Source organism: Capricornis sumatraensis, chromosome 2 (genome assembly GCF_032405125.1).
Source record: "Capricornis sumatraensis isolate serow.1 chromosome 2, serow.2, whole genome shotgun sequence".
NCBI lineage: Eukaryota > Metazoa > Chordata > Mammalia > Artiodactyla > Bovidae > Capricornis > Capricornis sumatraensis.
The window spans coordinates 109493644-109517194 of record NC_091070.1 but is presented as its reverse complement, the minus strand read 5'-3'; the positions used below and the strand labels follow the sequence as shown (position 1 = coordinate 109517194).

At 61.6% G+C, this 23551-nt stretch overlaps 13 non-coding genes across 13 annotated transcripts; 8 read left to right on the top strand and 5 right to left on the bottom strand.

Moving 5' to 3' along the window:
• Window positions 1-2946: 2946 nt before the first annotated feature.
• Window positions 2947-3018, bottom strand: TRNAE-CUC (transfer RNA glutamic acid (anticodon CUC)). Its single transcript has one exon. It is a non-coding gene; the product is annotated as a tRNA-Glu (tRNA).
• A 278-nt stretch (window positions 3019-3296) lies between these two features.
• TRNAG-UCC (transfer RNA glycine (anticodon UCC)) lies at window positions 3297-3368 on the bottom strand. Its single transcript has one exon. It is a non-coding gene; the product is annotated as a tRNA-Gly (tRNA).
• A 755-nt stretch (window positions 3369-4123) lies between these two features.
• Window positions 4124-4195, bottom strand: TRNAD-GUC (transfer RNA aspartic acid (anticodon GUC)). Its single transcript has one exon. It is a non-coding gene; the product is annotated as a tRNA-Asp (tRNA).
• Window positions 4196-4745: 550 nt separating this feature from the next.
• Window positions 4746-4828, top strand: TRNAL-CAG (transfer RNA leucine (anticodon CAG)). The gene has a single exon. It is a non-coding gene; the product is annotated as a tRNA-Leu (tRNA).
• Window positions 4829-6283: 1455 nt separating this feature from the next.
• TRNAG-GCC (transfer RNA glycine (anticodon GCC)) lies at window positions 6284-6354 on the top strand. The gene has a single exon. It is a non-coding gene; the product is annotated as a tRNA-Gly (tRNA).
• Window positions 6355-7033: 679 nt separating this feature from the next.
• Window positions 7034-7105, top strand: TRNAD-GUC (transfer RNA aspartic acid (anticodon GUC)). Its single transcript has one exon. It is a non-coding gene; the product is annotated as a tRNA-Asp (tRNA).
• A 755-nt stretch (window positions 7106-7860) lies between these two features.
• TRNAG-UCC (transfer RNA glycine (anticodon UCC)) lies at window positions 7861-7932 on the top strand. The gene has a single exon. It is a non-coding gene; the product is annotated as a tRNA-Gly (tRNA).
• Window positions 7933-8210: 278 nt separating this feature from the next.
• TRNAE-CUC (transfer RNA glutamic acid (anticodon CUC)) lies at window positions 8211-8282 on the top strand. The gene has a single exon. It is a non-coding gene; the product is annotated as a tRNA-Glu (tRNA).
• A 4778-nt stretch (window positions 8283-13060) lies between these two features.
• Window positions 13061-13131, bottom strand: TRNAG-GCC (transfer RNA glycine (anticodon GCC)). Its single transcript has one exon. It is a non-coding gene; the product is annotated as a tRNA-Gly (tRNA).
• A 1499-nt stretch (window positions 13132-14630) lies between these two features.
• On the bottom strand, window positions 14631-14713 carry TRNAL-CAG (transfer RNA leucine (anticodon CAG)). Its single transcript has one exon. It is a non-coding gene; the product is annotated as a tRNA-Leu (tRNA).
• Window positions 14714-15263: 550 nt separating this feature from the next.
• On the top strand, window positions 15264-15335 carry TRNAD-GUC (transfer RNA aspartic acid (anticodon GUC)). Its single transcript has one exon. It is a non-coding gene; the product is annotated as a tRNA-Asp (tRNA).
• A 755-nt stretch (window positions 15336-16090) lies between these two features.
• On the top strand, window positions 16091-16162 carry TRNAG-UCC (transfer RNA glycine (anticodon UCC)). The gene has a single exon. It is a non-coding gene; the product is annotated as a tRNA-Gly (tRNA).
• A 278-nt stretch (window positions 16163-16440) lies between these two features.
• Window positions 16441-16512, top strand: TRNAE-CUC (transfer RNA glutamic acid (anticodon CUC)). Its single transcript has one exon. It is a non-coding gene; the product is annotated as a tRNA-Glu (tRNA).
• Window positions 16513-23551: the final 7039 nt, after the last annotated feature.

Below are 23551 nucleotides of genomic sequence, written 5' to 3'. Positions count from 1 at the left end.
CGGCTTTCCTGTGTCTGAGAGTCTGTGGCTGGTTGGCCCAGGGATTAATTTGTACAACACTTTAGAGTCCACCCATCCGTGACCTTGTCTGTTTGACTTCCCTCACCAAGGGTAATATTCTGCAGCTCCAGCCGCCGTTGCTGCCAGTGAAACTTTCTGCCTCTTGTGGACGGCTCGGTGACATCCCATTCTCTCCCTTTCTCTGATACTGCATCTTGGTGGCTGAGCCTTTGGGGATGGGCACTAGCGTTTTCTCCACGTCTCGGCTATGGCAAACGGTGCTGCTGTGACCGTGGGGGTTGCGTGTGTCTTTCCGAATGAAGAGTTGCGTCTTTCGTGGATATGTACCCAGGGTGGGGTTGGCATAGCTCGCCTGTTTCCCGCTGACTTCGCTGCCTGCTGAGTTAGTTTTCTTTTGAAAGCTTACTCCGACGTCGTAGTCAGCGTTGTTGCGCAAGTACAGTGGATTCCCAAAACTGTGCTGGTTTCCGGTGGACCCCGGAGTGATCCTGTTTCGCGTGTGCGGATCTCGGATGTCATATATGTCTTCAGATTCTTTTCCCCTTGAGGTTACTCCAGGGCACTGACGCTTATTCCCTGTGTTGAACTGGATAACCTTGGCGCTTCTCCCTTTACACAGGGTCCTGCGTATCTGTGCGTTGCAGCTCCGCAGTCATCCCTCCACCGCTGCCTTTGCACTTGCGTTACCCTAAGGTGGGTTTCTGCGTGAGTCGGTTTCTCCCGGCAAATAGCTTCGTTTTGTATTATTTTCCATGCTCCACATGCCTCTGTCCAACGCGGTCGGACATTCTCCGCCGAGTGTAAGCTGCATCATTGCTTGTGACAAATGGCAATACTTGACGTTTTTCTTATGACTGAGTGATGGTTCCATGCTGCATCCATGCAACCCCTACTTGGGCCTGCCGTGTGTGGATGGGCGCTGGGGTTTGCTCCGTGTCCGCGCCATGGCAGACGGTGCTGCCGTGTCCGTGGCGGTGTCCGGACCCTCAGACCTCCCCGAGGTTTGCCCTCTGCGGGTGTGTACCCTGGAGGGATGACTGTGCTCGGTCACATGGGAGCTCTCCTTGGCACTCATGAAATCACAGCCACCCTACTCCCAACACCCCCCCAATCCCACCCTGAGCCCCCAGCAGTGTCATCGCTCTCCCGCCATCTTCCTCACGCCACAGCCCCCTCACTGTCATGGCCTGCCCTCTGCCTTTCCCGCCAGACTCCAGGCTCGGCCCCACCTCCACGCCACCAGCCCCCTGGGGCTCGGGCTATCCCTCACACGTCTTGCGCTGGCCAGCCTTGCCCTGGCATTCACCACTGCGGGCCTCCTTCTGGCTCCGCAGTCCCAGCCCTACCCCCACGCCCACCCCTACCTACTGCAGATCCGTCCCAGCCTCTCACATGTGCCTGGCACGGCGTCGCCACCGCGTCCATGCTTCTGTAGAGGCCCTGCTCCAGTGGCCTGCCGATCTTTCGGCCAGGTCCCCGCGAGCCCCACGCCGCCCCTTCCCGCCGGCCATCCACTCAGACGCCCCGACCAAGCACCCCGGGGCTTGCCTCCCAGCTCCCAGCTCGCTGCCGCCCCCATTGCTCGCGATCGTTCTGCCTGGGTTCCTGATCCACGTGGGGCGCCCACCAGCCATGGCCCCAAGCACCTTTGGCCCATACTCTCCCCTCGCACTCTGACGCCCACGGCCCCGGCAGGGGCCTCGAGGATACCTCCTTTGGCGATGGCAAGCACACGTCAGGCCACAGGGGCTCCTTGCCCACAGGGGACTCGCCTTTGTGCCATCGCACCCGAGTGTGCCGCCCTCGCCGCACCTTGGTGCCCTTCGTCTGCCGTCCACTTCCCCTCCGAAGGACACAGTCCTTGAACAGACGTGCAACCCTTTGGGATAGGCGAGCCCGAGACGGGGCCAACAGGAGACTGTGGTGGAGGATCGCCCTCGCGGAGAGTTCCTCGGGGAAGACGATGACAGGGTGGGCAGAGGGATGGAGCGGATGCTGGATAGACAGTTTGGAGAGAATGGGAAACTATTCGATGTCATCACTAGGGGAGGGGTGCGCGGAACAGGGCGCTCTGTGTGTGTGTGTGTGTGTGTGTGTGTGTGTGTGCACCCGGGTGCCCGCCTTTGGTTACGAGTCAGGGAGGGAGGCCTGTGTAAATCTTGCCTCAGTCCGGGAGGATTGAGAGCTGTGGTCAGGCAAGGGAAACAGCATGATGGTCGGGTTGTCCTCCCTGGCAGGCATCACTGCCTCTGAGTGACTGAACTGCTACCGATGCCTCCCGGGCGCCGCGGTCCGCCTCCCAGAGCCCACTCGAGACCAGAACCCTCTTGGAGTCGCCAGCGGCATACGGGAGTCACAGCCAGCCCGGGACCTGGCACGCACTGGCCAAGCCGCCCAGAGAGGTGGCTGGCGTGAGGGACACGGCAAGGCAGGCGGTCCGTGGCCACGGCCCCCACTCCCAGAGGCAGATCCCCCTCGCTCGCCTTCGGCTGTGGCCACCGCCCCTGCCGCTGCTGGCCCCCAGCTGGCGACCACCACAGCCCCCAGCCCTACCCCCAGCCCTCCCGCCGCCCGCCCTTTCCAAGCCCACCTCCTCACCGCCACCGACAGCAGGAGCACCGGCACGAGCCCAGGAGCATCACCGCCACCACCAGGGGCAGCAGCCGCAGGCCCTCAGGAGGGAGGGAGGCGGGGGGTGGATGGGAGGCCTCAGGCGCGTCGAGGTGGAAGCGGCGCGAGGTTGCCACTGCGGCCAAAACCTCTGCCCCGCGGGACGGCGGAGGTGGCCTGAATCGTGCTTGGGCTGGACGGGCAGGGTCCCGGGGGCCTCTGGCGCAGCGCTGAGCAAGCGTAGGCTAATAAAAGGGTGGCAGGGTGTCCGGCGAGGACATGGGCACGTGGCAGGCGGAGAGGAAGAAGAAAGGCTTCCCTGACCGGGAATCGAACCCGGGCCGCGGCGGTGAGAGCGCCGAATCCTAACCACTAGACCACCAGGGAGCGTCGGGGTTCAGCCCTCGCCTGCTCCTGGTGAACCCCGCGCCTCCATGCCACCCGCCCGTGCCACCTTGCTGCCTACACCCGGCCTTTGCAAGTCCAGCCGCCTGCCCCGGCGTGCCGTCTTGCTTTCAGCACCCTCAAAACACTGCGCGCGCCGCCGGCTTCTCGCACACACGCCAAAAGCCGCGGGCCAGCGGGCTGGCTCCCTGCTCCCACCTCTCTGTCCCCCGAACGCCCCTGCCCGGAGGGCGCTGGAACTCAGCAAAAGGTCGGCCCGCTGCGTTGGCCGGGAATCGAACCCGGGTCAACTGCTTGGAAGGCAGCTATGCTCACCACTATACCACCAACGCTCCACAGCCCGGGCGGCCGCCAGACGCCGGCCCCGGGCTCGCCCCAGCATGCTCTCGCCGCCGCCTCCGCATCCCTGCCCCGACGCCCCGTCAGCCGGAGGCTCTGCGCCGCCGCCGGCGCCCCCAACAGCCACGCGGCGCCCCAAGCGCGCCAGCGCTACGCAGTGGCCGGGATCCACCCGCCCGACCGCCCCAGGGCGGCGCCCCCGCGGCCTTGCGGCCCTCCGGCCCTTCGCTCCCCGCCGCGGCCAGCCAAAGCCTCCGCCCTCGCCCCCGGCGGGCAACGCGGGGCACGCAGCTTCCAGCACCCAGCTGGCCACAGCCCTACTCCACCGGGCGCTGGGCGAGGCCACTTCCCACGACGACAAGGGGACACGGGACCCACCTGCCTGCACGCGTCGGGGCGCCGTGCCGAGCCGCGCGGCGGGGCCGTCGCGAGCCTAGGAGCCCACTCAGGCAGCCACTGTGGGTCGGCGCGTGGGCGGCCGGCCGGCCGCCAGATCCGGCTGTGGTCGGGCAAGGCCGTGGGGTCGCCAAGGAGGCCCTCGCTCCGCCGTGGCGACCGTGCGCCCGCCGACGACAAAGGGCTCAGGCTGGAGCGCTGCACGCGCGGAGGGGGTCGCCGGGAGCTAGGCCGGGCACCGCCGTTGGCGGCCCTGGCGCCTCGCCCGAAGACGGCGGGAGGGGACGAAGGGCCCTTGGGGGCCTGGCGGCAGGACAGAGAGCGACCGCGGCCACCAAAAAGGGTGTGTTGCCTCCCCGTCGGGGAATCGAACCCCGGTCTCCCGCGTGACAGGCGGGGATACTCACCACTATACTAACGAGGACGGCGGCGACCGTCCTGCCGCCCGGCCGCTCTCGGGCTCTCGGGCTGCCTGCCGACGCCTCCCCTTGCCCAGCACGGGCCCCCGGCCACCACGGGTCCCGGCCCAACCGCGCACCAAACCAACCGCCTCGGTCACAGCGGCAGCCCGCCACCACGATGGGGACCCGGACCCCCGGGGCACTGGAGCCTCCCCAGCGCGCGCCGCCTCTTGCCTCCAACGCGGGCGTTCCGCCGGGAGAAGGGGGCGCGAGAAGGCAAGCGGGGCTGCGAGGACACGGTGGGCGCGCGCCGGCCGGCGTCGGGCCGGGAGAGGCGCGGGTGGGGAGGGGCCGGCCCGCCGAGGGCCCGGCTGGGTCCGCGGCGCGCGCGGCGGCGGAGCCCGGCGCCTCGGCCGGCCGCCGCGCGCCGGCTCCGTCGACCCCCACTCCGGACGGCCGCCTGCCTGCCTGCCTGCCTGGCGTGGCGCCCCGCGCGGCCCGCCGAGGGCGCCGGTGCTCGCGCCGCGTCGGGTCCCAGCCAGGCCAGCGGCCACGCGCCCAGCCAGGCCCGCCGTCAGGATGGCCGAGCGGTCTAAGGCGCTGCGTTCAGGTCGCAGTCTCCCCTGGAGGCGTGGGTTCGAATCCCACTCCTGACAAGCCAGCCTTTTGGCCCGCCGGACAAACGCACCCGTCCTCCCCGCGCCACTGCCTTTCTCCACACACGCCCTCCCGCCGCCACCGGCACCCCCACACCAGGAACCTTCAGTCCTTCTCAGCGCATCTTTGCTCGCCAGCTGGCTGCAGCTGCAGCTGCTGCTTTTCCTGCCTCCCTGCCTCCCCCTTGCCCACCCTCGCCCACACTCGCCCACCCTTCCACTTCCGCTCCCACGGCCCCGCCGCGCCCCGCCCACGGCCGCGCCGAACCACGCAGCCCCGCGGCGGGTGGCAAGCCCTCCTCCCTTCGCCGGCGCTCCGACTTCTGCACGGGGAACGGCCTACTCGCCCTCGCAGCCTTGCTTCCACGGCCGCCCCCGCCAGCTCTCCCGCCAGGCCGGCACCCCGTCCTCCGCGCCCGCCCCGCCGGCCCGCCTGCGCTCCCCAGCCACAGCGAGGCGGCCGAGCCCCCGCCTTGCCCGCCGGCGGGGTGCCGCGTGCCCTCGACCCTTCTCCGCCTTGCGTTCTTGGCCGGGCCGCACCTGCCTGCCTGCCGCCCGCCCGGGACGCGTGCCATCCAGCCTTCCTGCTGGCCAGCGCACACCGGCCTTCCTGGCACGAGTCCGTCCCGGGAAGGGTGCTCCGCTGGGGAGGGAGCGGAAGCCCTGCCTGCCCGTCCAGCCCACCCACCGGCGCCCTGCCCGCGCCCCTGTCCTCGGCGCCACCGGGCACGTTCCCGTGGGAAGCCGCTGCCCCGGCCGGAGCCAAGCCCGCCCTGGCGCGCTCCCTGCCTCTCAGCCGGCAGTCCCCGAGCCAGGAGCCGCTCTGCCAAAGGGCCCCTGCTCACCACCACCAGCCCGTCAGAGCCGGACCCCGGGAGCGCGGTCGGCCAGAGCGCAGGAGCCAGGCTCACACGCCTTTGGGTCCTTGGGCCTGAGCGCGGTTCTAAGGATGGGATGGGGGCGGCGGCGGGGCGCTCGGAGGCGTCGCCTTCCCGCGCTCGCGCTTCCCGCACAGCCCGAGCCCGGCGTGCCGGCCCGCGCCCGCTCTCGCACGCCCTACCCCGCCCCGGCCGGAAAGCCAGCCCGCCAGGGGGACTTCGGGTCGGGACCCGGAGTCGCTGAGAGGAAAGTCGGCGCGCGGCCGCAGCGACCACGCAGCGCCTGCCCCTGACAGGGATCCCGGCGCCGGCTCCCGGCCCCCGCGCGCGACACCGACAGGGTCGCGGCGGCCGTGGTCGGCGCAGAAGGCGCGGGAGGGGCCGCGTGGGCCCGCGTCCCGCCGCTCCGGGCTCCCTCCGAGGTCCTGCACGTGCCCGGATCCTGGCTTTCAGGTCGCCCGCCCGTCGTCTCCTGCTCCAACGGAGCAGAGAGATGCCCACGGGCGAGCAGTGAGCAGCGGCGGGCGGGTGGTGGACAGCGCCTCAGGGGCAGCGACGGGCGGCGCTGGCCACCGGTGCATGGGTGGTTCAGTGGTAGAATTCTCGCCTGCCACGCGGGAGGCCCGGGTTCGATTCCCGGCCCATGCAGCCACAGCATCTCCTTTTGGTCCCGAAGTGGAGTCCCATAGCCGAGCTAGTTTTGCTCGCTGAAACCCGCTCGAGACAGCGCTGCTACAAACGGAGGCTGCTACCTGCCGCCCACTGGCTTTCCCACGCAGTCAATCAGGACCCCTACCCACCTCACCCACAAAAGGCCCTGCTGCCAAGCCTCCGTGGCACGAAAAACAGCGGGCTCAGCCGCCCTTGTGCCTCATCGCAGCATCATGCCGGCCCAAGAGAATCACCACATCAGCATACACCCTCACCAGTCCTCTACAACGCATACGAATTGTGAGACGTAGAATACGTCAGTAGGGCTACCCTATGGAAAGGCAGACTACGATCGCACTGGGACTCAGATCGAGACAAGAAATACTATAGCGTAGATAAGCAACAAAGCTTTCCTCTGTAAAATGAGAAGTATTCGTATCTCGCCTTAACCTACACAGGAAAATCACATTGAAAAGAATCGTGGAGGGAGTCACTTTGCAGTTCAAGGAACGAATCCCTGCCAAGGTCGAGGGATGACGCTGTGACCGAGGCAGGTGGTTTGGTGCGCGGTTGGGCCGGGACCCGTGGTGGCCGGGGGCCCGTGCTGGGCAAGGGGAGGCGTCGGCAGGCAGCCCGAGAGCCCGAGAGCGGCCGGGCGGCAGGACGGTCGCCGCCGTCCTCGTTAGTATAGTGGTGAGTATCCCCGCCTGTCACGCGGGAGACCGGGGTTCGATTCCCCGACGGGGAGGCAACACACCCTTTTTGGTGGCCGCGGTCGCTCTCTGTCCTGCCGCCAGGCCCCCAAGGGCCCTTCGTCCCCTCCCGCCGTCTTCGGGCGAGGCGCCAGGGCCGCCAACGGCGGTGCCCGGCCTAGCTCCCGGCGACCCCCTCCGCGCGTGCAGCGCTCCAGCCTGAGCCCTTTGTCGTCGGCGGGCGCACGGTCGCCACGGCGGAGCGAGGGCCTCCTTGGCGACCCCACGGCCTTGCCCGACCACAGCCGGATCTGGCGGCCGGCCGGCCGCCCACGCGCCGACCCACAGTGGCTGCCTGAGTGGGCTCCTAGGCTCGCGACGGCCCCGCCGCGGGGCTCGGCACGGCGCCCCGACGCGTGCAGGCAGGTGGGTCCCGTGTCCCCTTGTCGTCGTGGGAAGTGGCCTCGCCCAGCGCCCAGTGGAGTAGGGCTGTGGCCAGCTGGGTGCTGGAAGCTGCGTGCCCCGCGTTGCCCGCCGGGGGCGAGGGCGGAGGCTTTGGCTGGCCGCGGCGGGGAGCGAAGGGCCGGAGGGCCGCAAGGCCGCGGGGGCGCCGCCCTGGGGCGGTCGGGCGGGTGGATCCCGGCCACTGCGTAGCGCTGGCGCGCTTGGGGCGCCGCGTGGCTGTTGGGGGCGCCGGCGGCGGCGCAGAGCCTCCGGCTGACGGGGCGTCGGGGCAGGGATGCGGAGGCGGCGGCGAGAGCATGCTGGGGCGAGCCCGGGGCCGGCGTCTGGCGGCCGCCCGGGCTGTGGAGCGTTGGTGGTATAGTGGTGAGCATAGCTGCCTTCCAAGCAGTTGACCCGGGTTCGATTCCCGGCCAACGCAGCGGGCCGACCTTTTGCTGAGTTCCAGCGCCCTCCGGGCAGGGGCGTTCGGGGGACAGAGAGGTGGGAGCAGGGAGCCAGCCCGCTGGCCCGCGGCTTTTGGCGTGTGTGCGAGAAGCCGGCGGCGCGCGCAGTGTTTTGAGGGTGCTGAAAGCAAGACGGCACGCCGGGGCAGGCGGCTGGACTTGCAAAGGCCGGGTGTAGGCAGCAAGGTGGCACGGGCGGGTGGCATGGAGGCGCAGGGTTCACCAGGAGCAGGCGAGGGCTGAACCCCGATGCTCCCTGGTGGTCTAGTGGTTAGGATTCGGCGCTCTCACCGCCGCGGCCCGGGTTCGATTCCCGGTCAGGGAAGCCTTTCTTCTTCCTCTCCGCCTGCCACGTGCCCATGTCCTCGCCGGACACCCTGCCACCCTTTTATTAGCCTACGCTTGCTCAGCGCTGCGCCAGAGGCCCCCGGGACCCTGCCCGTCCAGCCCAAGCACGATTCAGGCCACCTCCGCCGTCCCGCGGGGCAGAGGTTTTGGCCGCCGTGGCAACCTCGCGCCGCTTCCACCTCGACGCGCCTGAGGCCTCCCATCCACCCCCCGCCTCCCTCCCTCCTGAGGGCCTGCGGCTGCTGTCCCTGGTGGTGGCGGTGATGCTCCTGGGCTCGTGCCGGTGCTCCTGCTGTCGGTGGCGGTGAGGAGGTGGGCTTAGAAAGGGCGGGCGGCGGGAGGGCTGGGGGTAGGGCTGGGGGCTGTGGTGGTCGCCAGCTGGGGGCCAACAGCGGCAGGGGCGGTGGCCACAGCCGAAGGCGAGCGAGGGGGATCTGCCTCTGGGAGTGGGGGCCGTGGCCACGGACCGCCTGCCTTGCCGTGTCCCTCACGCCAGCCACCTCTCTGGGCGGCTTGGCCAGTGCGTGCCAGGTCCCGGGCTGGCTGTGACTCCCGTATGCCGCTGGCGACTCCAAGAGGGTTCTGGTCTCGAGTGGGCTCTGGGAGGCGGACCGCGGCGCCCGGGAGGCATCGGTAGCAGTTCAGTCACTCAGAGGCAGTGATGCCTGCCAGGGAGGACAACCCGACCATCATGCTGTTTCCCTTGCCTGACCACAGCTCTCAATCCTCCCGGACTGAGGCAAGATTTACACAGGCCTCCCTCCCTGACTCGTAACCAAAGGCGGGCACCCGGGTGCACACACACACACACACACACACACACACACACACACACACACAGAGCGCCCTGTTCCGCGCACCCCTCCCCTAGTGATGACATCGAATAGTTTCCCATTCTCTCCAAACTGTCCATCCAGGATCCGCTCCATCCCTCTACCCACCCTGTCATCGTCTTCCCCGAGGAACTCTCCGCGAGGGCGATCCTCCACCACAGTCTCCTGTTGGCCCCGTCTCGGGCTCGCCTATCCCAAAGGGTTGCACGTCTGTTCAAGGACTGTGTCCTTCGGAGGGGAAGTGGACGGCAGACGAAGGGCACCAAGGTGCGGCGAGGGCGGCACACTCGGGTGCGATGGCACAAAGGCGAGTCCCCTGTGGGCAAGGAGCCCCTGTGGCCTGACGTGTGCTTGCCATCGCCAAAGCAGGTTTCCTTGAGGCCCCTGCCGGGGCCGTGGGCGTCAGAGTGCGAGGGGAGAGTATGGGCCAAAGGTGCTTGGGGCCATGGCTGATGGGCACCCCACGTGGATCTGGAACCCAGGCAGAACGATCGCGAGCAGTGGGGGCGGTGGCGAGCTGGGAGCTGGGAGGCAGGCCCCGGGGTGCTTAGTCGGGGCGTCTGTGTGGATGGGCGGCGGGAAGGGGCGGCGTCGGGCTCGCGGGGACCTGGCCGAAAGATCGACAGGCCACTGGAGCAGGGCCTCTACAGAAGCATGGGCACGGCGGCGAAGCCGTGCCAGGCACATGTGAGAGGCTGGGACGGATCTGCGGTAGGTAGGGGTGGGCGTGGGGGTAGGGCTGGGTCTGTGGAGACAGAAGGAGGCCCGCAGTGGTGAATGCCAGGGCAAGACTGGCCAGGGCAGGACGTGTGAGGGATAGCCCGAGCTCCAGGGGGCTGGTGGCGGGGAGGTGGGCCGAGCCTGGAGTCTGGCGGGAAAGGCAGAGGGCAGGCCATGACGGTGAGGGGGGTGTGGCGTGAGGAAGATGGCGGGAGAGCGATGACACTGCTGGGGGCTCAGGGTGGGATGGGGGGGTGTTGGGAGTAGGGTGGCTGTGATTTCATGAGTGCCAAGGAGAGCTCCCATGTGACCGAGCGCAGTCATCCCTCCAGGGTACACACCCGCAGAGGGCAAACCTCGGGGAGGTCTGAGGGTCCGGACACCGCCACGGACACGGCAGCACCGTCTGCCATGGCGCGGACACGGAGCAAACCCCAGCGCCCATCCACACACGGCGGGCCCAAGTAGGGGTGGCACGGATGCAGCATGGAGCCATCACTCAGTCATAAGAAAAACGTCAAGTATTGCCATTTGTCACAAGCAATGATGCAGCTGGAGACTCTTACACTCGGCGGAGAAAGTCAGACCGCGTTGGGCAGAGGCATGTGGAGCATGGAAAATAATACAAAACGAAGCTATTTGCCAGGAGAAACCGACTCACGCAGAAACCCACCTTAGGGTAACGCAAGCGCAAAGGCAGCGGTGGAGGGATGACTGCGGAGCTGCAACGCACAGATACGCAGGACCCTGTGTAAAGGCAGAAGCGCCAAGGTTATCCAGTTCAACACAGGGAATAAGCGTCAGTGCCCTGGAGTAACCTCAAGTGGAAAAGAATCTGAAGACATATATGACATCCGAGATCCGCACACGCGAAACAGGATCACTCTGCAGTCCACCGGAAACCAGCGCAATATTGGGAATCCACTGTACTCGCGCAACAACGCTGACTGCGACGTCGGAGTAAGCTTTCAAAAGAAAACTAACTCAGCAGGCAGCGAAGTCAGCGGAAAACAGGCGAGCTATGCCAACCCCACCCTGGGTTCATATCCACGAAAGACGCAACTCTTCATTCGGAAAGACACACGCAACCCCCACGGTCACAGCAGCACCGTTTTCCATAGCCGAGACGTGGAGAAAACCCTAGTGCCCATCCCCAAAGGCTCAGCCACCAAGATGCAGTATCAGAGAAAGGGAGAGAGTGGGATGTCACCGAGCCGTCCACAAGAGGCAGAAAGTTTCACTGGCAGCAACGGCGGCTGGAGCTGCAGAATATTACCCTTGGTGAGGGAAGTCAAACAGACAAGGTCACGGATGGGTGGACTCTAAAGTGTTGTACAAATTAATCCCTGGGCCAACCAGCCACAGACTCTCAGACACAGGAAAGCCGCTTGGGGCTTCCCAAGGGTGCAGTCAGGGATGGAGGGATGAATGAGGAGCCGGGCTCAACGGATCAACCGGACCAGTACTGCGTAGGAAGGGGAGGAAGAACAAGGACACGCGGGATAGCGCAGGGAATGAGGTCCCATATCCTGTCATCACCCGTAATGGAAACCGAGCTGAAAACATAAGCCCCCCCCCACAGACAGGACTGAACCCCAACGCTGTACAGCAGAAACGGACACCAGGGTGTAGATCAACTACACTTCCAGAACGAGTGCTACTCCGTCGAAGTCAGTCAGTCGAGGATCAGTCCAGCAATAGGAAAAAGAAGAGCTTACATTATGATCCAGGAAAGCCACCCCTGGGCATGCATCGGGAAAAGACGACAAACACCCCTAATGGGGAGAGATGCAGGCATCCCCCAGGGTCACCGCAGCCCTCTGTGCCGGAGCTGAGACCCGCGGGAAGCGCCCAAGTGCCCGTCGGCACGTGGCCGGCACAAGAAGGTGAGGGATATCTGTACCGTGGATTATGACGCAGCCCTCAAGAAGGAGCCGCAATAGCCATGGGCCGCAAGGTCAGACAGACCCACAGAAGGGTCCGCTCGGTGAAGTGAGTCGCTTGGACAGGGAGAAAGCTCTGTGGACTCTAACGACGAATACAGACGAATCTATGTGCAAAGGGGAAAGCGACCTTGAGACGTCGAAAACGTACATAGGGCTACCCAAGGGGAAAGGCAGGGAGGGACGAAGTTGGAGGCGGATCAAGAGATAGGAAAGACTGTGCCTGCAGGACATGAGCAACAGAGCTTTCCTCTGGAGCAGGAGAAGCGTATTCGGCTCTCGCCTTCACCTACACTGGGAGACCACCTGGCAAAGAACAGGGGACTGAAGCACTTTGCCGGGCACCTGAGACTCACCCAGGAATGTGAATCCGTTCTACCTGTGTTCGAAGAAGCAGAAGAAGGAGCAGGCCGTGGCTTGAAGTGGGGGGTGGGGGGAGGCAGGCCAGTGGGACAGATGCAAAGGCAGGTTCCTTGACAAGAGTGGGATTTGGAACGGCTCAGGGAGGAACGGGGCGTGGGGGAGGGGGTGTGTGGAGATGGGGGAGGCGGGGAGCTGGGGGTGGGATGGGTGCATGTGGGGGCGTAGGGGGACGGTGAGGCTGCAGGCTGAGGTGGGGGTGCCCTTGGGGCAGGGCTGATGCTGAGGTGAGGCGCGCAAGAGGGTTTCAGGGGGAAGGGGTGGTGTTTGAGGTGGTGAGGGCGTTGCTGTTGGAAACCTATTTCTGCCAGGGCCGGCAGCTGGTGGACTTCTTTGGAACTCGTCCTGCAAGACATGGTCCAGGGACCCTCCAGGCCAAAGGGAGGTATGCTTGCCAGATGTGGCAGCTCCCTTGCTCCTGGCTGTGCAAACGTAGTGTGATTGATTTCTCTCGGAGTGTGGGGAGAGTGAGGCAGGGAGCTTGGAGACGGACGTTGTGGAAGATGAAAGTGTGGTGCGGGCGGCTGCCAGCGGTGGGGTATTCCTGCCAGTGCTATCCCCGAGCCCTCGGCTGGGTCCGGGTGAGGACGCGAGCCAACACAAGAAAGGTGCCTGGACGCACGGGCGGCTGAGCCCGCAGGGTTTGGGGCCACGAAGGCTTGGCAGCAGGGCCTTTTGTGGGTGAGGTGGGGAGGGGTCCTGGGCGTCTGCGTGGGAGAGGCAGCGGGCGGCAGGTAGCAAGCCAGCGTTTGCAGGAGCGCTGCCTCGAGCGCGTTTCAGCGCGCAGACCTAGTGCGGCTCTGGGGCCGCACCGTGGGACCAAAAGGGGACGCTGTGGCTGCATGGGCCGGGAATCGAACCCGGGCCTCCCGCGTGGCAGGCGAGAATTCTACCACTGAACCACCCATGCACCGGTGGCCAGCGCCGCCCGTCGCTGCCCCTGAGGCGCTGGCCGCCACCCGCCCGCCGCTGCTCACTGCTCGCCCGTGGGCATCTCTCTGCTCCGTTGGAGCAGGAGACGACGGGCGGGCGACCTGAAAGCCAGGATCCGGGCACGTGCAGGACCCCGGGGCGCGGCGCTCTCGGAGGGAGCCCGGAGCGGCGGGACGCGGGCCCACGCGGCCCCTCCCGCGCCTAATGCGCCGACCACGGCCGCCGCGACCCTGTCGGTGTCGCGCGCGGGGGCCGGGAGCCGGCGCCGGGATCCCTGTCAGGGGCAGGCGCTGCGTGGTCACTGCGGCCGCGCGCCGACGTGCCTCTCAGCGACCGCCGGGTCCCGACCCGAAGTCCCCCTGGCGGGCTGGCTTTCCGGCCGGGCCGGGGTGGGGCGTGCGAGAGCGGGCGCGGGCCGGGACGCCGGGCTCGGGCTGTGCGGGAAGCGCGAGCGCGGGAGGGCAACGCCTCCGAGCGCCTCCGCCACCGGCCCCACCCCCACCCCCACCCCCACCCCCACCCCACCCCCACCCCCACCCCCACCCCAGAACGGCGCTCAGGCCCAAGGACCCAAAGGCGTGTGAGCCTGGCTCCTGCGCTCTGGCCGACTGCGCTCCCGGGGTCCGGCTCTGACAGGGTGGTGGTGGTGAGCAGGGGCCCTTTGGCAGAGCGGCTCCTGGCTCGGGGACTGCCGGCTGAGAGGCAGGGAGCGCGCCAGGGCGGGCTTGGCTCCGGCCGGGGCAGCGGCTTCCCACGGGAACGTGCCCGGTGGCGCCGAGGACAGGGGCGCGGGCAGGGCGCCGGTGGGTGGGCTGGACGGGCACGCAGGGCTTCCGCTCCCTCCCCAGCGGAGCACCCTTCCCGGGACGGACTCGTGCCAGGAAGGCCGGTGTGCGCTGGCCAGCAGGAAGGCTGGATGGCACGCGTCCCGGGCGGGCGGCAGGCAGGTGCGGCCCGGCCAAGAACGCAAGGCGGAGAAGGGTCGAGGGCACGCGGCACCCCGCCGGCGGGCAAGGCGGGGGCTCGGCCGCCTCGCTGTGGCTGGGGAGCGCAGGCGGGCCGGCGGGGCGGGCGCGGAGGACGGGGTGCCGGCCTGGCGGGAGAGCTGGCGGGGGCGGCCGTGGAAGCAAGGCTGCGAGGGCGAGTAGGCCGTTCCCCGGGCAGAAGTCGGAGCGCCGGCGAAGGGAGGAGGGCTTGCACCCGCCGCGGGGCTGCGTGGTTCGGCGCGGCCGGGGGCGGGGCGCGGCGGGGCCGTGGGAGCGGAAGTGGGAGGGTGGGCGAGGGTGGGCAAGGGGGAGGCAGGGAGGCAGGAAAAGCAGCAGCTGCAGCTGCAGCCAGCTGGCGAGCAAAGATGCGCTGAGAAGGACTGAAGGTTCCTGGTGTGGGGGTGCAGGTGGCGGCGGGAGGGCGTGTGTGGAGAAAGGCAGTGGCGCGGGGAGGACGGGTGCGTTTGTCCGGCGGGCCAAAAGGCTGGCCTGTCAGGAGTGGGATTCGAACCCACGCCTCCAGGGGAGACTGCGACCTGAACGCAGCGCCTTAGACCGCTCGGCCATCCTGACGGCGGGCCTGGCTGGGCGCGTGGCCGCTGGCCTGGCTGCGACCCGACGCGGCGCGAGCACCGGCGCCCTCGGCGGGCCGCGCGGGGCGCCACGCCAGGCAGGCAGGCAGGCAGGCGGCCGTTCGGAGTGGGGGCCGACGGAGCCGGCGCGCGGCGGCCGGCCGAGGCGCCGGGCTCCGCCGCCGCGCGCGCCGCGGACCCAGCCGGGCCCTCGGCGGGCCGGCCCCTCCCCACCCGCGCCTCTCCCGGCCCGACGCCGGCCGGCGCGCGCCCACCGTGTCCTCGCAGCCCCGCTTGCCTTCTCGCGCCCCCTTCTCCCGGCGGAACGCCCGCGTTGGAGGCAAGAGGCGGCGCGCGCTGGGGAGGCTCCAGTGCCCCGGGGGTCCGGGTCCCCGTCGGGGTGGCGGGCTGCCGCTGTGACCGAGGCGGTTGGTTTGGTGCGCGGTTGGGCCGGGACCCGTGGTGGCCGGGGGCCCGTGCTGGGCAAGGGGAGGCGTCGGCAGGCAGCCCGAGAGCCCGAGAGCGGCCGGGCGGCAGGACGGTCGCCGCCGTCCTCGTTAGTATAGTGGTGAGTATCCCCGCCTGTCACGCGGGAGACCGGGGTTCGATTCCCCGACGGGGAGGCAACACACCCTTTTTGGTGGCCGCGGTCGCTCTCTGTCCTGCCGCCAGGCCCCCAAGGGCCCTTCGTCCCCTCCCGCCGTCTTCGGGCGAGGCGCCAGGGCCGCCAACGGCGGCGCCCGGCCTAGCTCCCGGCGACCCCCTCTGCGCGTGCAGCGCTCCAGCCTGAGCCCTTTGTCGTCGGCGGGCGCACGGTCGCCACGGCGGAGCGAGGGCCTCCTTGGCGACCCCACGGCCTTGCCCGACCACAGCCGGATCTGGCGGCCGGCCGGCCGCCCACGCGCCGACCCACAGTGGCTGCCTGAGTGGGCTCCTAGGCTCGCGACGGCCCCGCCGCGCGGCTCGGCACGGCGCCCCGACGCGTGCAGGCAGGTGGGTCCCGTGTCCCCTTGTCGTCGTGGGAAGTGGCCTCGCCCAGCGCCCGGTGGAGTAGGGCTGTGGCCAGCTGGGTGCTGGAAGCTGCGTGCCCCGCGTTGCCCGCCGGGGGCGAGGGCGGAGGCGTTGGCGGGCCGCGGCGTGGAGCGATGGGCCCGAGGGCCGCAAGGCCGCGGGGGCGCCGCCCTGGGGCGGTCGGGCGGGTGGATCCCGGCCACTGCGTAGCGCTGGCGCGCTTGGGGCGCCGCGTGGCTGCTGGGGGCGCCGGCGGCGGCGCAGAGCCTCCGGCTGACGGGGCGTCGGGGCAGGGATGCGGAGGCGGCGGCGAGAGCATGCTGGGGCGAGCCCGGGGCCGGCGTCTGGCGGCCGCCCGGGCTGTGGAGCGTTGGTGGTATAGTGGTGAGCATAGCTGCCTTCCAAGCAGTTGACCCGGGTTCGATTCCCGGCCAACGCAGCGGGCCGACCTTTTGCTGAGTTCCAGCGCCCTCCGGGCAGGGGCGTTCGGGGGACAGAGAGGTGGGAGCAGGGAGCCAGCCCGCTGGCCCGCGGCTTTTGGCGTGTGTGCGAGAAGCCGGCGGCGCGCGCAGTGTTTTGAGGGTGCTGAAAGCAAGACGGCACGCCGGGGCAGGCGGCTGGACTTGCAAAGGCCGGGTGTAGGCAGCAAGGTGGCACGGGCGGGTGGCATGGAGGCGCGGGGTTCACCAGGAGCAGGCGAGGGCTGAGCCCCGACGCTCCCTGGTGGTCTAGTGGTTAGGATTCGGCGCTCTCACCGCCGCGGCCCGGGTTCGATTCCCGGTCAGGGAAGCCTTTCTTCTTCCTCTCCACCTGCCACGTGCCCATGTCCTCGCCGGACACCCTGCCACCCTTTTATTAGCCTACGCTTGCTCAGCGCTGCGCCAGAGGCCCCCGGGACCCTGCCCGTCCAGCCCAAGCACGATTCAGGCCACCTCCGCCGTCCCGCGGGGCAAAGGTTTTGGCCGCAGTGGCAACCTCGCGCCGCTTCCACCTCGACGCGCCTGAGGCCTCCCATCCACCCCCCGCCTCCCTCCCTCCTGAGGGCCTGCGGCTGCTGCCCCTGGTGGTGGCGGTGATGCTCCTGGGCTCGTGCCGGTGCTCCTGCTGTCGGTGGTGGTGAGGAGGTGGGCTTGGGTAGGGCGGGCGGCGGTAGGGCTGGGGGTAGGGGCGTGGGCTGTGGTGGTCGCCAGCTGGGGGCCAGCAGCGGCAGGGGCGGTGGCCACAGCCGAAGGCGAGCGAGGGGGATCTGCCTCTGGGAGTGGTAGGTAACCCCAGTTGTCACACTGGAGATCTTGGGGGTGCCCAGCTCCAGTCCGGTGCCTCCTTCAGTCCAGGAGGTCAACCTGCCTCAACCTGCCTAGGAATCTGGTCCTCGAAAGGTTGTCACACCTCAACCTGCTTGGGGATCCACCAGTCCAGGGGTCCCAGGAGGTAGCATACCTAGACCTGCCCAGGGACCCAATTCTCAGGAGGCTGACGTGCCTCGACCTGCCTGGGGATTTGATCTCCAGGAGGCTGTCACGCCTCAGCCTGCCTGGGGATCTGCACCCTGACCCGGGGATGCCTGACTCTCAGGTTGCAACAGTACTGGGTAGGATAAGCTTCAAAAAGACTCACCCTTAAGAAAGTCCACCCATGGAAATAGAAGGAGGCCTATTAGTTTTTTGTTTTTTTCTTTTTTCTAAGGGGTTGTAATCTTAACTCATTGCTGGTTTGTCTTCCATGGATGGGAATAAATATGATGTAAAGCAATCTAATTCTGTGCCCTGAGACTGGGAACCTGGAGAAATAGTCATAAGCCTTATCCTCTTATTACTCTGTGGGAATGTAAGTCACTGATTTCTTCCCTTAGTCCTCCACAAGAGCAGTTTAGGGTGTTTCCAGTGGTAAACATCTCATTGTCATAGACCCACTTTAGGTAATAACAGAAGTAATGACAAAGCAACAGGTTATCTGGTCCTGTTAGGGGTGTTAGGAGTATTTTAATAATAATAAACAGGGTAGAGTAATGTTGCCTACAAAGAGGCAGGGTCCTGGTTGTAGGAGTTGGTAAGTGGCTTAAGAACAAATTGATGAAAGTGAAAGAGGAGAGTGAAAATGTTGGCTTAAAGCTCAACATTCAGAAAACAGATCATGGCATCTGGTCCCATCACTTCATGGCAAATAGATGGAGAAACAGTGGAAACAGTGTCAGACTTTATTTTGGGGGGCCTCCAAAACTACTGCAGATGGTGACAGCAGCCATGAAATTAAGACACTTACTCCTTGGAAGAAAAGTTATGACCAACCTAGACAGCACCAACAAAGGTCCATCTAGTCAAGGCTATGGTTTCCAGTGGTCATGGATGGATGTGAGTTGGACTATAAAGAAAGCTGAGTGCCGAAGAATTGATGCTTTTGAAATGTGGGGTTGGAGAAGGCTCTTGAGAGTCCCTTGGATTGCAAGGAGATCCAACCAGTCCATACTAAAGGAAATCAGTCCTGAATATTCATTGAAAGGACTGATGCTGAAGGTGAAACTCAATACTTTGGCCACCTGATGAGAAGAGCTGACTCATTGGAAAAGACCCTGAGACTGGGAAAGATTGAAGGCAGGAGGAGAAGGGGACGACAGAGGATGAGATGGTTGGATGGCATCACCGACTCAATTGGCATGAGTTTGAGTAAACTCTGGGAGTTGGTGGTGGTCAGGGAGGCCTGGCGTGCTGCAGTCCATGGGACTGCAAAGAGTTGGACATGACTGAACAACTGAACTGAACTGAACTAAGAGCAAATTGATAAGAGGCAACAGACCCGATGTTCCATAAAAGTGGAGTGGAGATTTGATCCAGGGGTATGTTTGTAACTTTAGGAGAAGGGTGGTAAGGGTTTGGGCCCAAATATTATCCCTGGATGCCCAATTACCCTTGAAGGGATGCCACCAACAGATAAACCTCCAGTAGGTATTGAGTCACTGAGCCTAGCGGGTTCACTGAGAGATGCTGTTGTTGCAGATGTTGCAGGAAACATGGAAGATGAAGGCCTGAATATCTAGAGAGATTGGATGTTATACAGCATTTGTCTCCCAAAGGCCAGCTATTTTCTGGTTGTCCCACCAGAAGACTGTAGAGGCAACATTGTGGGCCCGGGCACGGCTCAGGAAAGTGAAAGTGAAAGTGAAAGTGAAGTTGCTCAGTCGTGCCTGACTTTTTGTGACCCCATGGACAGTGGCCTGCACCAAGCTCTGCCGTTCATGGGATTTTCCAGGCAAGAGTACTGGAGTGGGTTGCCATTTCCTTCTCCAGGGAATCTTCCTGACCCAGGGATAGAACCCAGGTCTCCCGCATTGTAGACAGACGCTTTTACCGTCAAGCATGAAACAGGAGGGAAGGGGGCAGGGCTCAGCTTTTGAAAAAATGACATAACCCAAGGGCAAAATGTAAACCGATTAAAATCAAATGGGCCCAAGATGACAAGTCAAATTCAACTAAACCTTGATCCTCAATCTGCAAGCTAAATGACGCATCCAGAGGTGCCAGGACAGTTCCACTGCTGCTACTGCTGCTAAGTCGCTTCAGTTGTGTCCGACTCTGTGCGACCCCATAGATGGCAGCCCATCAGGCTCCCCCGTCCCTGGGATTCTCCAGGCAAGAACACTGGAGTGGGTTGCCATTTCCTTCTCCAATGCATGAAAGTGAAAAGTGAAAGTGAAGTCACTCAGTCGTGTCTGACTCTTAACGACCCCATGGACTGCAGCCTACCAGGCTCCTCCATCCATGGGATTTTCCAGGCAAGAGTACTGGAGTGGGGTGCCATTGCCTTCTCCAGGACAGTTCCAAGGCACTGTCAAAAGACCGAGGAGTGGGTGGTTCCCCAGGTGTTGGAATGAATGATCCTCCCACACATTAGCATATGAAATCACCCAGCCCTAGAAAACTAACCACACCATATTCCATGGCTGCTTCCCTCTGTGATGGCCCACACTCTTGGAGAGTGATTCTCTCTGAATCCAAACAAATCCACCTATCTTACCTATCGCTGTGTCTCTCACTGAATTTTTTTTGCAATGAGACATCAAGAGCCTGAGCTTCATTAGGTCCTGAAGCCAGGCACCATGGGTTTTGGCCAGGGTCAAATCCCGGGAGAGAGGAGCTGAAGGACAGGAGGAAAAAGCAGTGGGAAAAACGTGCCGAGTAATCCCCTTCATAACCTGCTGGAAAATCTGCTAAATACCTGGCCTGTGCTCACAGTCTTCATTGGCCTAATCCTTGGCACAAAGATTAAGGACAGAAGAACCTCCACCAGCTTGGGCAATAGCTACTAAGTAGCCCGTGCCAGAGTCCCTCAACTGCACCCCCTGCAGTGCGCCTATTTGCGGGGTGTTGAAGGAAACAAGCAACGAGAGATTGTAAAGGAATTAAAATTTGTTAGCCATATGTCCTTCCATCCATAGGAGTGAGGACATCCTACCTTAACCGGAGGTCTTCTGGAATCTGAGACTGAGCCCCGTGAGCTTTCTGCTGTTTGTTTTTGCTGTCCCAGTTTTCAGCACGCTGGGCTTCTTGTCACTTCCTCTGCATTGGGTTTTCCTCTCATTCAGCTTCCACTTGGCTTCCACCTTGCAGGGGCTGAGCTGAGGTTGCTCCAGCCAGGTTAAATCTGAGTCATGGCACCATATATGTCTAAACACAGAGTTCAGAGTCCATTGGGAAGGTGGCCAAGCATGATCAGCATGAACAGGCCTAAGATGGAGTCCAGGCCCTATGAATTCCTTCTTCAATGTGAAGAGAAGAACGCCCCAGTGCGCAGGAAGAGTGAGAGCGAGAGAGAGCTTTGGCTCCTCTTTTTATATGTTTTCTCCTTCCCCTGGGCCTGCCCTATGTAAACTGGGTCAGCCAGGAGTGTTGTTCCTTCTACCTGAGGTCCTCACTCTGGTCCTCGGATCTTCCTTTGTTCTATTTTCACGGGCTTTTCTCTTCCTTTTCTTTTAGCCACCACCATTCTGGATTCCTTTCCCCTATTCTAACTACCTAACACTTTGTCAGCATGTGTCTCCTCGGACAAATCTTTTCCAAGTGTGAGACAAAAGCCTACTCCTGGGGCTCTGGAGCAGGTCCCCCTTCCTGCAACAGTTTCAGAGAGAAGGATTTTAGAAGGTTGGTCAGACTGGAGTATCCTCTCTCCTTTTGACCTTTCCCAAATTCTTCCAGTTGCTGGTAGCTTGGTAGTTCTGAGTTCTTTACCAGGACTTCCTGTTGTAAGATTATTTATGAAAGTGGTGTTGCTCACCAAAACCTAGGCTTTCTCTGCCCACTAAAGCTGAATAAAGAATACACATACAGAGTTTGGAGGAAATAGAAGGGGCCTTTATTTCACAGTGGACTCATGCCTCAAGAACTGTGCCCACCCCTCCGTGAGGGATCTAGGGGCTTATATAAGATGGGAGCTTGCATTTAGGAACAAAGAAGAAGCTCTCAGGGGAATTAGCTAAGTGTCTTGGTGACTTTTGTGAGTGGCTCTGGATCTTGGGAGAGCTATTATGTTTTGCATCCTGTTTTTTAGGGCATTCTCCCCTAAGCCAAATGACACTATATAACCAGAGAGAAGAAAAACATTCTGAGGAGAAACAGCTATGATCTTTGTATAGAACATAGGATTCTTTTTTTTTTTTAAGTTGAGCAATTCCATTTATTTATTTGTTGTTATTGAAGTATAGTCAATTTAAAGATTTCTTTTCATTTCTGTCTCAGTTGAAGATTTTCTCCTGATTAAAAAAAAAAAAGCAAACTGAAGATAATATAGTTGGACAGGTGGGTCAGTCAGCCTTTTGAAGTATTCAGATTGCAATGCATTTCTTTAAGGAATTAAAAACAACTGTTCTTGTAAGAACTGAATGCAGCTTAAGAAACAATTTCCCTTCATCTCAAAAGCTTGTAGGTCTCCTAGAATTCTGGATTTAGAAAATGAAATTCCTCCTTGGAGAACTTGCTTTCTTTCCTTGGTCTTTACGATGTCAGTGTACACCCGGTCTTCTCCAGGAACTCTTATCTAGCCCATATCTTTGAAATGCAAATCTCAGTGAGGTAACTTTTATTAGAAAAAAGGAAAAGATACTTGGAAACTAGGTAGATGAAAAATCTTTAGAGTTATCACAAACATTATTAAAAAGCGTTGTCATCTGAGCAGGTAACTTTAACTTATTCCATCCACCAGAAACATAATTTTGATCCAACTGTCTTTTTTTAAAAAGTAAACTAAAACAGTGAGTTTTTATCAACTAAAAGTGAGTTTTGCCTTATCATAACCGAGCAGGACCCTATGGGGCATTCCTGGGACAGGCCTTCCTCCATATCCTCTGGTTTACCTCTCTCTGAAGTACTTAGATAACAGTATTTGATATACATTTCCTGAATTGTTTAGTTAGGGGAACCACTGACCGAAACTGCCTGCCCTGGCTAGGCAAGATAGTAGCCACTGTTGCAGTGAAAAGGGGGGGAAAAAAAGTGAGTTTTTAAATGTTCCTTTCCTGAGAACAAAGAAGATAAAAGAGTGAGCAGGGGGGAATATTCCTAGTTTTTTTATTTTTTCTTTTTACTTTGACTGCTCCTAGCTCTGAAAGTCTATAACTAATAAGTTTGCTTTTCTCCCCCCTAACTCTGCAAGAGCTACACTTCACACCTATTTTCCTTTGACGCTATGCTAAATACATCCTGTGTCTGGTGTTTACCCTTACAACATCCTTTCCCTTGTAGTTAGATATCAGAAAGGAGGCCCCAGAACCACCAAACTGCCAGACTCAATTACTGGATTGCTGACACCAGCCTATAATTGTCTTTGAAACAATGCAAAAAGAAGAAATCAAAATCCTAACCCCTTTGATAAGGCAAAACTCACTTTTAGTTGATAAAAACTCACTGTTTTAGTTTACTTTTTAAAAAAAGACAGTTGGATCAAAATTATGTTTCTGGTGGATGGAATAAGTTAAAGTTACCTGCTCAGATGGCAATGCTTTTTAATAATGTTTGTGATAACTCTAAAGATTTTTCACCTACCTAGTTTCCAAGTATCTTTTCCTTTTTTCTAATAAAAGTTACCTCACTGAGATTTGCATTTCAAAGATATGGGCTAGATAAGAGTTCCTGGAGAAGACCGGGTGTACATTTACATCGTAAAGACCAAGGAAAGAAAGCAAGTTCTCCAAGGAGGAATTTTATTTTCTAAATCCAGAATTCTAGGAGACCTACAAGCTTTTGAGATGAAGGGAAATTGTTTCTTAAGCTGCATTCAGTTCTTACAAGAACAGTTGTTTTTAATTCCTTAAAGAAATGCATTGCAATCTGAATACTTCAAAAGGCTGACTGACCCACCTGTCCAACTATATTATCTTCAGTTTGCTTTTTTTTTTTAATCAGGAGAAAATCTTCAACTGAGACAGAAATGAAAAGAAATCTTTAAATTGACTATACTTCAATAACAACAAATAAATAAATGGAAAAAAAATAAAAAAATAAATGGAATTGCTCAACTTAAAAAAAAAAAAGAATGTTATGTTCTATACATAGATCATAGCTGTTTCTCCTCAGAATGTTTTTCTTCTCTCCGGGTATATAGTGTCATTTGGCTTACGGGAGAATGCCTTAAAAAACAGGATGCAAAACATAATAGCTCTCCCAAGATCCAGAGCCACTCACAAAAGTCACCAAGACACTTAGCTAATTCCCCTGAGAGCTGGCAACAGTAGGACCTCAACTATAAATGGTGTGCAACCTTGTTTTGTGCTAGTCTCAGGCTACCAACAACTAATGTAGTTGGACCAGCTTTTTTAGCTCTTATAATTGTTGCAGGAAGG